Consider the following 15,374-nt stretch of genomic DNA (forward strand, 5'->3'; position numbering starts at 1 on the left):
GATTTATCTATGAACCAAGGGTCATCGGGTCAAGGGAATATTTAAATTATTGTTAAAGAGGTGAGTTCATGGAATTAGCGTTTCCATGAACTACTCTAGCACTGCGCCAGTAGTCAGTGACGACCCTAGGCTGCCTGACAGTGTTAATGAATTTTATTGCCGCTTTGATAAAGTTCGGGATGATGCCCTTATACAAGCAACGGGCATCAAAACCCTAGCACTGCCTTTTGTCAAACAGGAGGATGAGGTTAGGCGACTACTAAAAAAGCTGAATTGCAGGAAAGCTGCAGGCCCTGACCTCGTATCCTCCGCTACCATCAAACGTTGTGCTGATGAACTGACCCCTGTACTCACGGACATTTTTAACTGGTGTCTGAGGGAATGCAGAGTCTCCACATGTTTTAAGTCAGCTGTTATTATTCCTGTGCCCAAGAAGCCCAGCATCACTGGTGTAAATGATTATAGACCGGTAGCTCTTACATCTGTCATAATGAAAATCTTTTAAAGAATCATATGTGATCATCTGTCCAAAGCTGTTAGTCTAGACCCCTTTCAGTTTGCATATAGGACAAATAGGTCTGTTGAGGATGCCGTGTCACTTGGTATCAACTCTATTCTACAACATCTTGAGTCCCCAGGCAACTACGCAAAGGTACTATTTATACACTACATCTCTGCTTTTAATACGATTTTACCCAGGAAACTTTTCTATAAACTCCAAAACATGGTTGTCCAGAACTCCTTATGTCACTGGATTTTAGATTTCCTGTACAGCAGAGAACACAAGTTGTCAAAATCAATAACAAGTTGTCACAGGCCAAACACATTAGCGCTGGTGCCCCCCAGGGGTGTGTATTATCACCTGTTATATTCTCTGTACACTGACTGCATATCACACAGTGACTCAGTGAAAATGCTTACATTTGCTGATGATACAACCTTGATAGGGCTGATTTCAGGGGATGGTGACAGTGCCTACAGAAATGAGGTCCTTTCCCTAACTGAATGGTGTTCCCACCACAACCTAGAGCTAAATATTGCAAAAACAAAGTAGCTAGTGGTGGACTTCCGAAGGAAGAGGAAGGAGACCCGGCCTCCGTCCATCAATGCGGCGGTGGTGGAACGGGGAGACAGCGTCAAATTTCTGGGCACAATAATCTCCTCCTCTCTGAAATGGGAAGATAACATAACTGCTATTATTAAGAAAGCCCACTAGAGGCTCTTTTTCCCCCGCCAACTGAAGAAGTTTAGGGTGGCCTGTAAGGGGATGCAGCAGTTCTACCAAGCCACCTTTGAGAGCGTCCTTACGTTCTCAATCACAGTCTGGTATGGCAAATGTACTGTCCAGCAGAGGTACTGTCCAACCTGCTAACTCCCTCTTCAATCCCCTCCCATCAGGTAGAATGTTGAGGGCCATCAACACTGAAACCTCCCGCTTCCTCAACAGCACAAACTGCAGAACCATTACATCTCTTAACAACTCTACATCCCTACACCAGTATATCAGGAATGCAGACTCCCCCAGTGGACCTGTATAGTATAATACGCACAGATTTCTACTCTGTTTTTATATACTGTTTTCTTAACTATGTTCTTATTTATTGGACCTAATGCAGATTTGCACATGACTTGGAGCATGCCAATTTGCACAAAACTCGCACCTATGAGCACCTGCCACTTTAACCAAACATACAGCACATATCCTGGCCTGTCAACCAGGTGTAAGAGGGAAATACGTCTTATGTGTGGGGATGTCCCATTTTCTTTTAGTTGCCAATATAATATATCTTAGTGTCTTTTGTGTGGGTCTTTGTTTGTACTGTCATGGGCTCACTAAAAACAATCCCTAGCAACTTGTACAGAGTTGTATGGCAATAAAGTATTAATCTGAATCTGAATCACTCTTTATTACAATGGCGTTGGTTGGACACTAGAGGGCGCCAGTGAGCTGGTATGGAGACATGCACACACGATGCTTTCCCTGGAATCTCCAGAGACTCTTCTGAAAGAATCAGCCCTACATTTACTCTGACTTTCTGTCACTCAAGGGACACAGGTGCACATCTGCTTAACTAAACTGGACATCATTTGAATAGCCACAGCTCACTGCTCACAGAATACGTTTAAAGAAACACATATTTTAGCGTTGTCGGTTTGGTCTTTGACTCATAGACATTATGAATATGTTACTGTTTCCCCCACACAGCATGCTAGGGTTCCTATGTCTTGGTGACGGATACTGAATTTCTTTTGAGACGTAATTTTGCATTTTTCTGAGGTTGTATCTGCAGAAACCTGGACATCTCTCTGAACTACTATTATATGAAGTGACAGAAAGTCAGTCGGAACAACATGGGTCATTTCAGCAGCAGTGGCTCTATGACTGACACTGGTCCACTGAACACAGTGAACACACTTTCCAACGACATTCCCACAACCAACACTTTGATCATTCAGAGATATACATCATAGCCTCCCCCCGTGGAGAAATTTGTTTGATGACGATGGCAGAAGTTACATGAGTTTTATTTGCTCATTAGAAGCCACATTAATTCGAAACCACAGAAGATAAACAATAGTAAATGATGACAGGAAAGAATTTATTCTTTAAATCTTTATTAAATGTTCAACATGTGACCAACACAAGCAAGGGGTAAAAACCAGAAAGCATAATGTTAATGAACCAAACACGTGTTATATTAATGTAAATCATCAAAAGCTGCAGTGCCACCTGAGACAGAGAGTCATAAAGCAGACGTGTCAGAGGAGATCTGTTTTCTCCAGTACTTCCATGCTGGAGCCTCTCTACTCTGAACACTGGTCAGGATTCAGGGTTTGAGCGACAGGCTGCGTCTGGCCATTCTTACTGGCCTCACAGCTCACTGAGCCCGCCTTCCTCCACTGGTCTGCAGGGAGGGTCAAGGTGCTGGTCCAGCTGTAGTGGCCGTCTTTCCCCAGGACCCCCAGGCTATCGGACACCCCCCCAGACCTGCTGCTGCCCCCCACCTTCCAGCCAAGCTTCCAGTCTGAGGGGAAGCCCCCACTGGCCACACACAGCAGTGTAGCCCTGCCCTGCTCCAGCTCCACTCTGGAGGGAGGGAGGACGCTCAGCGTGGGCTGCACCACTCCCACTGGAAGAGAGAGAGAGGAGTGGACAACAGGCTCAGTTAACATCAGCCCTCATAGGAGCACAGAGGGAAGGGACAGCTTCCTGTTCACCAGCAGTTGGTGACAGTAAAGAGGAAGGAGGACATAATGTTTAAAATCTGTCTATGAAACCAGTCGATACATGTTTATATTTAAAATGATTAATCTTCAAAATGTAGCATTTTATTTGGTTACCATTAATCGACTTTACAAAAGTAACATGAACATAACATAAATGTGACAATTAAATAATACCATATCAATAATAAAGTCTTTCATGAATTTCATTGTATTGCAGAACATATGCAACATATTCAGTGTAATTTAAAAGACAAAACTCTGTACGACAATATATTTACACTTTGTCCTCAGCTTATCTTTAAAAAAAACTACAAGAAATTAAAAGTATAGAAAGTTACAAATAATGAGATTATCACGCTTAATTATATTTAGAGAAAGTTAAATATGCCAGGCAAAGAAAAGCGTCCTTGTACTTACAATCAACGATGAGTTTGGTGCCTCCACCAAAAGTGTACCACAGTGATACAAACTCATTAAGAGGCTGTACAAAAACCTCCCGCACATTAAAGACTCATCTCACTGACACACAAACACTGGCTTTTCAATAAAATGTTTGAATTAGTCGATATTTGATTCACTGGAAATATTATTATTAATATATATTAATTGTATGAATATATATTAATTTAATGAAATACATTTATCATACATATATTTTCATAACATTTTAAAGGCTCACTTACAAACGATTTATTGTTCTAACACAAGTCTATTAATTGGACTTAGTAAAAAACCTTCAAGGCAATGTAATAATCATGGTTTTATTATGAACAGAACAATATATTTGTGTCTATTATTCTGGATTTAGGTAATAATAATGTGACATTTTTTGCAAACAAATTAGAAAGTTCAAGTATTTCATACAAACCAAGATCGGATTAATCCCCAAAGAAATTATACATTATAAATTCCAATAGTTTCCAGTAATTCTGAATTTGTATTCCCAAAGTGTGAATGTAGAAGAGATACAGCGGTCCTCCCAGAACGTCTGCAGTCACTCTCACCCCCAGTCTGATGAGTGGAAACAGGTCATTTCCATATAGAGGAAGCTTTGCATGCTCAGCTGAAGCTGGGGTTCTGAGAGGGTTTAAAGTCCTCTGAGTTCAACACTGCAGGACTCGGAGCTGTCACTCAACACCCCAGAAACCGTGGCAACCATGAATCACCTCAACCTCCTTTTCTGGACAGTGGTCTGTGGAGCCTTAATAGGTTGGTTCATTCTACTCAGTTCAAATGTGGACCACACATCTTTGTTTGCTTGTGTTTTCTATCGGATAACTCAATGTTTGGTTTGTTTGTTTTCTCCAGGAACCAGCAGTCAGGTGACTGTGACTCAGACACCAGTAGTGTCCTGTACTCCCGGATCCTCAGTCACTCTGACCTGTAAAATAAACACAGCGGTTCGGAGAGATAGTGATGGAGATGAACATATATTCTGGTACCAACAGAAACCTGGTGAAGCACCAAAGCTCATCATAAGATATGCAAACAAACTTGTATCACCAACACCAGCTCGGTTTAGTGGCAGTGGAAGCAGCACTGACTTCTCTCTGACCATCAACGGCGCCCAGCGTGAAGATGCAGCAGTTTATCACTGTCAGAGTAACCACTATCTTAACAGTGTCTGGGTGTTCACACAGTGATTGAGAGCCGTACAAAAACCTCCCTCAGTCACACTGCGTAGACACTGAGCTGTTACAGCAGGAACCTGCTGCAGCTGCTGAGGGGGAAGAGACTCTGACACAGAGCGCTGAGCACAGAGCTGGCTCTAACCAGGGGCCTCAACCAAGAGCCAGCATTAGACAGTCCCTCCAGAAAAACGTTTTTTTGTGATTGTCGCGGCCAAAAATCCTTGATTATGCGGCATGTTTTCTTAAAAAATGCGATGAAATATGCGGCATATTTATGCAATTTTATGCGATGATATTGCGGGAACTTGCAAAAATTGCGGGAACTTGCGGAAAAATGCGGGAACTTGCGGAAAATGCAGCTTTTCGATGACGTTCACATCGCGTAATTACGTCACTTCATAATGTTCCCATGGCAACAGGGGGAAATGGCTGCTCTTGTGTGAAGTAAACGCAACATTTTTCAACTTTCTGCTAAGATATATGTGACTTTTTTGCAAGGAAAATGCGGGGATTATGAAATCATGCAAGCCCCGCATATTTTGCGCGGAAATCGGCAATTTATGCTGTGAAAGTGCGGCATATTTGAAAAAATGCGGCCCCCGCATGAATATGCGGACTTTGGCTCATTATGCATTGAATTATGCGATCGCATAATCGCGTTTTTCTGGAGGGACTGATTAGATTCCTCAAGCATTATTAAACATACAACTACTACCTCAACTACCACGTATTACACACAAGTACTACCTCCACTACCACGTATTACAAACAACTTCTACCTCAAATACCACATATCACATACAACTACTACCTCATTTACTACGTAATACAAAGAGCTACTAACTCAACTACCTCTTATTACATACAACTACTACCTCAACTACCACGTATTACATTCACCTACTACCTCAACTACCAGGCACTGCACACAACTCCAACCTCAACTACAACATAGTACATACAACTACTACCTTAACTGCAACACATTACATAAAACTACCACCTCAACTACAACATATTACATACAACTACTGCTTTGCTGGGCTCCTCCGACACCAACACACAGCTAGATGTTGTAAAGCTCCTCATTTGAGAGTTGGCACGACGATACAAGCCAAGCAGGAGGTGACCACAGACGGGACAGAGCTCTCACCAGTGTGTGTGTGTGTGTGTGTGTGTGTGTGTGTGTGTGTGTGTGTGTGTGTGTGTGTGTGTGTGTGTGTGTGTGTGTGTGCGTGTGTGTGTGTGTGTGGAAGGCTGGTTTATCCTGTGCCTTGATTACTGATTCACCACAGGTGTGCAGCCTGTCCCAGCCCCAGAGTCCAATCAGCCTGACTCAGGCCAGGTGAGGCTGCTTCAACCAGCCAGGCACGTCGTTAGACCTGGGCATTCGAGGCTATAGCCCCGGATCTTTTGGGAATAGCCCCGGATCGCTGTGCCGTCAAAAAAACAAAAACATAATGCAGAAAATAGCCCCATAGAGTTTACTTCTTTGTGGTTGCATTACCAGCAGCCGCAGATGCAACTTTGTAGCCAGTGAAAACTGCAAAATTCAGACGTGTCCATATATGTGCAGATTTAGAATAATTTGTTGCAAAATGTTGCAAACTCAACGTCGGTATTCTTTTTGCTCAATACATAGCGCATCTCGTCGATAATGCTGTTTCGTGCTGCTAGCATTTTAGTGAGACCAGAGTGTTGAGAAGGACAGTAATAAAATATCTTTGGTAAGACGGACATAAGAAGAGAGACCCGCAGTGAATTCAACCCGGTCCACTTGACATCGGGTAGGTGCATGATATTGGTAACGTAAAACTTCAATAGCTTCAATAGCTTTTATTTGTTTCAATCATTTAACTTTCGAACAAAACTCTTGCCCAGCAACCAGGGGCGTAGGAATGAGTTTAACATTGTGGGGGGACACATATTGGAAACCTGACAGATCCGTTAATGGTTTGAACAGAAATATGTCATAAATTAACTACACTGAAAAATATCACAAATATATTTTATTCTACTAAAAAAATACATTTGTTGATGTAAAGGAAAACACATTTTGAATGGCAGTAATGAACTGATGAATATCAAATCAATTCTTTAATTGCATGCTCAATCATCCAGTTTTTTAGAATAAGAATCGGTGACAAGACGCTGTGTTGCGCTTTCAAAATAAAATAAAATATTTTTCTCCCCCGGTATAATTTTTAGGTGGGACAGATGCGCCTGTCTCCAATATTGGAGGGGACACGTCCCCTCCAATATATATATATATATGTATATATATATGTGTATGTATATATGTATATATGTGTATATCATATATATATATGCATAGCGCATCTCGTAGATAATGCTGTTTCGTGCTGCTAGCATTTTAGTGAGATCATTGTGTTGAGAAGGAGAGTAATAAAATATCTTTGGTAAGACGGATATAAGAGAGACCCGCAGTGAATTCAAAACGGTCCACTTGACATCGGGTAGGTGCATGACAGTGGTACCGTAAAACTTCAATAGCTTCAATAGATTTCATTTGTTTCAATCACTGAACTTTTGAACAAAACTCTTGCCCAGCAAGGATGGGAAATACTACCAAATGTATTATTTAAACCAGTATGAATATTACCGTACATGTTTACCAGGCAATCGAATAACGCCTACACACACACACACACGTGAGGAGTGGTAATCGGGAGAGTTGGGAGAACTCCCTGTGGGCCGTTAACGTTTAGGGGTCGCCGGGTCAACGTCGCAACCAATTCGATTTTGTCTAGAGGGGGGTAACTGAGCGCCCCCTCCCGAAGTGGTACAGCCCAGGTCGGCCTTGAACTGCGATTGGTCAGAAAGACGTAACAGCTAATGACAACATTAAACTCATGCAGGCTCGAACAGAGTGACACAGAAACACACACACACACACACACACACACACTTTTAAGGAGTTTTTCACCCGCTCCGTATCCAGCTTGTTCCGCGGTTTATGCACCCAGGCTACAAGTATGCGACGAGCTGGGGCTCTCATGTTCCCCCGTGCGGTGTATTCCTTGTCTGCATCCCCTGCCATCCAGTTGTCATACGATTTATGCAGACAGGTTTTGAGCGGCTGATTCCATGGATGTAATTTGCGTGTGCCGTGTTTTCCCCCCGAAGTGGCGAAGCTGCATGGTTATGCTGTTGAGAGCTTAAATAAATGGATTATATAAGTTGACTATGAACAATTATTGAAGTTTAACATTTTGTTAAGCAAATTTGACAACTGACAGTTGCAATATTGTAGCCAGTGAAAACCGCAAAATTCTGTACATTTATGGGCTGATTTAGAATCATTTGTTGCAAATTGTTGCAAATTTGATTCTCCATGCATAGCGCATCATGTCGATATTGCTGTTTAGTGCTGCTCTAGTTTGCACAGATTCAGGAGACCCGCAGAGTGAATTCAACCCGGTCCACTTGACATCGGGTATGCTTATGACAGTGTTTATTTGGCTACAGGCTGTTCTAATGTCTCATTTTGGCTGCTGGTGTATGTGGTGCACTTTCCTATCCTTAACGTAAACATTAACCTACTCAGTAGGCCTGCCCCGACGTGAGTCAAACATGACGATTGGTCCTTCCTTTACTTCACAAACTACGTTACAATTGCATGTTCATCAGCCCAATTTTCAAATTTTCTGGGGGGAGAAACCCCCGAACCCCGGTTTTAAAAGGACTCTAACTTCTGGGCTACAGCCCCGAATGTTTTCATTTGCCAGTGACGCTCCTGCAACCAGCAATCGGCAAAACACACACCACACCCCCAACACCAGACAGGGGGGGGGGGGGAATGTGATTTATCTATGAACAAAGGGTCAATCCTGATGAAAGAAAAGTATGCTACTTCAAAATTGTTAAGATATTGTTAAGGGATGAACAGCGTGGTGTTCATGGAATCAGTCTTTATTGCAATGTCGTTGAATGCACACTAGAGGAAGCCAGAGAGCTGGTATGGGGACATGCACACACGCTGCTTTCACTGGATTCTCCAGAGACTCTTCTGAAAGGCTCAGCCCTACATTTTCTCTGACTTTCTGTCACTCAAGGGACACAGGTGCACATCTGCTAAACTAATCTGGACATCATTTGAATAGCCACAGCTCACTGCTCACAGAATACGTTTAAAGAAACACATATTTTAGCGTTGTCGGTTTGGTCTTTGACTCATAGACATTATGAATATGTTACTGCTTCCCCCACTCAGCATGCTAGGGTTCCTATGTCTTGGTGAGGGATACTGACTTTCTTTTTTGACGTAATTTTACGTGTTTCTGAGATTGTATCTGCAGGAACCTGGACCTGAACTTCTATTATATGAAGTGACAAAGTCAGTCTGACACACATGGGTCAATTCAGCAGCAGTGGCTCTATGACTGACACTGGTCCACTGAACACACTGAACACACTTTCCAACAACATCCCCACAACCAACACTTTGCTCATTCAGAGATATACAGCATAGCCTCCCCCCGTGGGGACATTTGTTTGATGACGATGGCAGAAGTTTCATGAGATTTATTTGCTCATTAGAAGCCACATTAATTCGAAACCACAGAAGATAAACGATAGTTAATGATGACAAGAAAGAATTTATTCTTTAAATCTTTATTAAACGTTCAACATGTGACCAACACAAGCAAGGGGTAAAAACCAGAAAGCATAATGTTAATGAACCAAACACGTGTTATATTAATGTAAATCATCAAAAGCTGCAGTGCCACCTGAGACAGAGAGTCATAAAGCAGACGTGTCAGAGGAGATCTGTTTTCTCCAGTACTTCCATGCTGGAGCCTCTCTACTCTGAACACTGGTCAGGATTCATTGTTTGAGCGACAGGCTGCCTCTGGCCATTCTTACTGGCCTCACAGCTCACTGAGCCCGCCTTCCTCCACTGGTCTGCAGGGAGGGTCAAGGTGCTGGTCCAGCTGTAGTGGCCGTCTTTCCCCAGGACCCCCAGGCTATCTGACACCCCCCCAGACCTGCTGCTGCCCCCCACCTTCCAGCCAAGCTTCCAGTCTGAGGGGAAGCCCCCACTGGCCACACACAGCAGTGTAGCCCTGCCCTGCTCCAGCTCCACTCTGGAGGGAGGGAGGACGCTCAGCGTGGGCTGCACCACTCCCACTGGAAGAGAGAGAGAGGAGTGGACAACAGGCTCAGTTAACATCAGCCCTCATAGGAGCACAGAGGGAAGGGACAGCTTCCTGTTCACCAGCAGTTGGTGACAGTAAAGAGGAAGGAAACCATTGTGTTTAAAATCTCTATAAACGGTCTATAAAACCAGTCAATACATGTTTATATTTAAAATAATTAAACTTCAAAATGTAGCATTTTATTAGGTTATCATTAATCGACTTTACAAAAGTTAAATAAACATAACATAAATATGACAATTAAATGATGCCACATCAATAATAAAGTCTTTCATGAATTGCATTATGTTGCAGAACATATGCAACATATTCAGTGTAATTTGAAAGGCAAAACTCTGGACGACAATTCACACTTAGTCCTCAGCTTATCTTCCAAAAAAACGACAAGAAATTAAAACTATAGAAAAGTAAAAAATATTAACATTATCCCACTTAATACAATTTAAAGAAAGTTAATTATGCATGACAAAGAAAAGTGTCCTTGTACTTACAGTCAACGATGAGTTTGGTGCCTCCACCAAAAGTCCACCACAGTGATACAAACTCATTAATGGGCCTCCCGCACATTAAAGACTCATCTCACCGACACACAAACTCTGGCTTTTCAATAAAATGTATGAATTAGTCGATATTTGATTCACTGGAAATATTATTATTCATACATATTAATTGTATGAATGTATAGTAATTTAATGAAATACATTTATCATACATTTATTTTCATAACATTTTTAAAGGCTCACTTACAACACAAGTCTATTAATTGGACTTAATAAAAAACATTCAAGGCAATGTAATAATCATGTGTTTATTATAAACAGAACAATATATTTGTGTCTATTATTCTGGATTTAGGTAATAATAATATGACAAAAAAATTTTGCAAACAAATTAGAAAGTTCAAGTATTTCATATAAACCAAGATCGAATTAATCACAAAAAATGTTAGCCATTATAAATTCCAATACTTTCCAGTAAATCTGAATTTGTAATCCCAAAGTGTGAATGTAGAAGAGATACAGCGGTCCTCCCAGAACGTCTGCAGTCACTCTCACCCCCGGTCTGATGTGTGGAAACAAGTCATTTCCATATAGAGGAAGCTTTGCATGCTCAGCTGAAGCTGGGGTATTGAGAGGGTTTAAAGTCCTCTGAGTTCAACATTGCAGGACTCGGAGCTGTCACTCAACATCCCAGAAACCGTGGCAACCATGGATCACCTCACCCTCCTTTTCTGGACAGTGGTCTGTGGATCCTTAACAGGTTGGTTCATTCCACTCAGTCCAAATGTGGACCACCCATCTTTGTTTGCTTGTGGTTTCTATGGATAACTCAATGTTTGGTTTGTTTGTTTTCTACAGGAACCAGCAGTCAGGTGACTGTGACTCAGACACCATTAGTGTCCTTTACTCCAGGATCCTCAGTCACTCTGACCTGTAAAACCAACCCAGCCGTTTACAACAATGATTTTATATCCTGGTATCAACAGAAGCCGGGAGAAAAACCCAAGCTCCTAATAACACGTGTTAGTACACTTGAATCATCAACACCAGCTCGGTTTAGTGGCAGTGGAAGCAGCACTGACTTCTCTCTGACCATCAACGGCGCCCAGCGTGAAGATGCAGCATTTTATCACTGTCAGAGTAGCCACTATCCTAACAGTGTCTGGGTGTTCACACAGTGATTGAGAGCCGTACAAAAACCTCCCTCAGTCACACTGCGTAGACACTGAGCTGTTACAGCAGGAACCTGCTGCAGCTGCTGAGGGGGAAGAGACTCTGACACAGAGCGCTGAGCACAGAGCTGGCTCTAACCAGGGGCCTCAACCAAGATCCAGCATTAGATTCCTCAGCATTATTAAACATACAAATGTTATGTTTGAAAAACGGAGACTGAAGCCAGAGCTTACTTGAAGCGTGCTCTCCGTTTATTAACCAAAACGCAACTCGCTGAAAACAGGTACGGTCACGTGAATCGCACATTACCGTAAAACACATTGCACTGACGCAGCGGTGCCAGATGTAACAATTCCCCCCCCCTCACAGAACTAGGAGTGATACTCAGTCACAAAGTCATGCAGGTGCTGGGGCCTGCCGCGTTCCCGAGCTGGACGGGGTTCAGGTGCAGCAACAACCACTGGCCCGTCGGGCTGGGCCGGAGGAGCTGGGATTGGTGCAGCCTCTAACCATGCAGCCGGCAGAACTCTAGCAGCGGGCACCACCAGGTCTGGGCTCGGGGGGGCATGTACCTTGCCCAGGCGGTTAGCATGCCAGCGTGTGCCGTCGGCGAGCCTGAATGTAGACGGGCCAAGCTGTTGGCTGACCTGGACCGGGTCCGACCAAAACGACTGGAGCTTGTTGTCCCGATGAGGTCGACGAATCCTGACCCAGTCCAAAACAGCGATGGCAGGTGGCTTAGCACGTCGGGCCCTGTCGAAACGGTCCTTCATCCGACGCTGGCGTGTGTCGACGGCGGCTCGAACCGGGTGGGCTGGGGCCCAAACTGCTGTAGGGCGGAGCCTATCCAGAGGCAGCTGGAGCTCCCGCCCCAGCATAAGGGAGGCTGGGGAGACTCCTGTGGTGGCGTGTCGGGTGGCCCGGTAATGCAGCGGCGTTTGGAGGAGGCTGGTGGTGAGTGTGCACCCTTGTGCCAGATGGACCCTGATGCCATTTTTCAATGACTGGTTCAGCCGTTCCACCCCCCCATTCGCAGCCGGGTTGTAGAATGCTGTGCGAATGTGGCGTATTCCTTTCCCCTCCAGATAAGAGGACAGTTCGTGGGCGACCATCTGGGGACCATTGTCGGTCGTGATCCTCTTGGGCAGGCCCCACCGCGCGAACAGAGAGTCGAGAATGTCAACCAACACCTTGGCTGTGACCGAGCTCACAGGCGCTACCTCTGGCCACTTAGAGTGGAGGTCGTAGACAACGACGAGGAACCTCTGGTGATGCGGTACTCCTTGCAGCTCGCCGCAGATGTCAAGTTGTAGGTGCTCCCAGGGTTTGGATGGCCAGTCCAGTGGTTGCATGGGCGGGGGTGGGGCTGGGGCCCTGGTCTTACAACTAAGAAGGCAAGCAGTGCAGTCCTTGACCAGGGTCTCGATTTCCCTATCGATGCCTGGCCACCACACCACGTCGCGACACCGCTGTTTGAGCTTGACTATGCCCAAGTGGCCCTCGTGCGCCAAAGCAAGGGCACGCGCCCGAAGGGCACTCGGGACCACAGTGCAGAGCCCACGAGCGATGCAAGTGTCGTTCCAACATGACAGTTCGTCCCTGACCCTGGAGTAGGGGAGCATCTCATCCGGTACCCTCACCGGCCAGCCCTGTCTGATGTAGGTCGAGAGTGTAGAGAGGGTGGGGTCGTCAGCTGAGGCGTCCTGGATCTCCCTCAGTGACACTGTCTCCTGGAGGGGTGTGTGGAGGAGCTGGACGAGGTCGTGCTCGGCCTGGTCCTGACCGGGGGCCAAATATGGATCTGGGGGTGAGTTGGGGATTGCACGTGACAGCAGGTCAGCCACCACGTTGTCCCGACCCGGCGTGAAATGCAGGCGGAAGTTGTACTGCTGCAGGCGGTCGGCCCAACGATGGAGACGGAGTGGTTTGTGGCCGGTGCCAGACGTGGCTAGGAGGGTGGTGAGGGCCTGATGGTCCGTCCTCAGTGTGAATGCGCGTCCGTAGAGGTACATGTGCCAGCGCTCACATGCCCAGAGGCACGCTAGGGCTTCCCGCTCCCCTACCGAGTACCTCTGTTCCGTGGGGCTGAGAGCCCGTGAGGCGAAGGCGATCGGTCTAATTTGGAGAAAGTGGTGGACCCGTGGAACTGGGCGGTGAGCTCCTCTATCGTTGGCAAAGGGTATTTGTCTGGGATGATGGCCTTGTTTACCGCTCTTAGATCCACGCAGAGTCGCAGCCCCCCAGACTTCTTCTTTGCCACCACAATGTTGGAGATCCAGGGCGATGCATTCACCTGCTCGATGATGTCGCCATCGAGCATGCTCTGTAGCTCAGAGGAGATGTCATCGCGGAGGGCCAGAGGAGAGCGGCGGAGGGGCTGGATGACAGGCGTCACCTGCGGTTCTAACAAGGGCTGGTGGGCGAAAACATCGAGGCAGCCCACACCGCTGAACAGCATGGGCCACTGTTGCTGCCAGGGGATGGTAACAGTGTGAATCTCTGAGCCAGCGGTGTCTAGCAGAGTGAAACCGAGGCTGTTGAAAAGGTCGAGGCCAAGGAGGTTGGTCCCGTGGCGTGCAATATTGAACCTGAAGAGTGGCAGTGTCTTCTCTCCGTATTTCACAGGCAGCTGAAGGGAGCCCACGATGTCAATCTTTGAGTTGGCATAGCCACGCAGGGTGGTGGTGGGCTGCCCCAGTGGCTCGTGGGAGAAAAACTGTGTGTAAGTCGCCAAGTTCAGGAGGGACACCGTGGCTCCAGTGTCTAGGAGGAGCGGTAGAGTTACATCACCAACCATCAACGAGCATGTTTTAAATGGCGCTCGTCCTGAGCTAACATTGTGGATGATTGTGGTAGGTGGCTGGGAGGCTCTAGCTGGGGCAGACCTACAGACTTTGTGAAAGTGGTTGAGTTTCCCGCAGTTGGAGCAGGTTTTACCACGGGCAGGACAGATCTGAGCTCTTGAATTGTGCGCAGAAGAGCCACAATTCCCACATGGCTGGTGTGGGCGGTCACGTGACTGAGAGGCTAGTAATATGTTCTCCTCGCTGCTGTCTACACTCACATGGAGGAGGGGCACCCGTGACTCGAGTGGGCCCGCTGCCTTGGCCAGTGCTAGAGAGTTGGAAGAGGTGGATAAACTAGCTGCACATTCCAGAGCAGATTCAACCTGAACTGCAAGGTGTAGAGCTGCTGCTAATGTTAAATCATCATTTTCCAGTAGGAGTCTTTCCCTTATTTTGTCACAGTTCGTGTGCAGTATCAGGTGGTCCCTTATCATTTCGTCCTGTAAGGCCCCGAACTTGCACAAGCTAGCTAAACATCGTAAATCCGCCACAAACTGCGTCACTGACTCACCCGACCGTTGGTGCCTCCGTCGGAATATGACGCGACGGAGCGGAGCACTTTGTGGGGCTGCGAAATGTGCTTTTAGTAGCTCCACGGCATTTGTGTAAGTTGTTACGTTGCCGAGAGTTCCAAACACGCGCTGTCCCTCCGCTCCTAGGCAGTGCAGCAAGAGTGCACGTTTCCTTACTGTCGAAACATCTTCTAAGCCGGCAGCTAGAATATATGTTTCGAACGAGGAAATCCAGCGAGGCCACGGCACCGGTGGTTCTCCCGGTAGGGCTAGGAAGGGGGAGGGTGGTGGTAGGGAGCAATCA

The sequence above is a fragment of the Pollachius pollachius genome, assembly GCF_949987615.1.
Source record: "Pollachius pollachius genome assembly, chromosome: 15".
Lineage (NCBI taxonomy): Eukaryota > Metazoa > Chordata > Actinopteri > Gadiformes > Gadidae > Pollachius > Pollachius pollachius.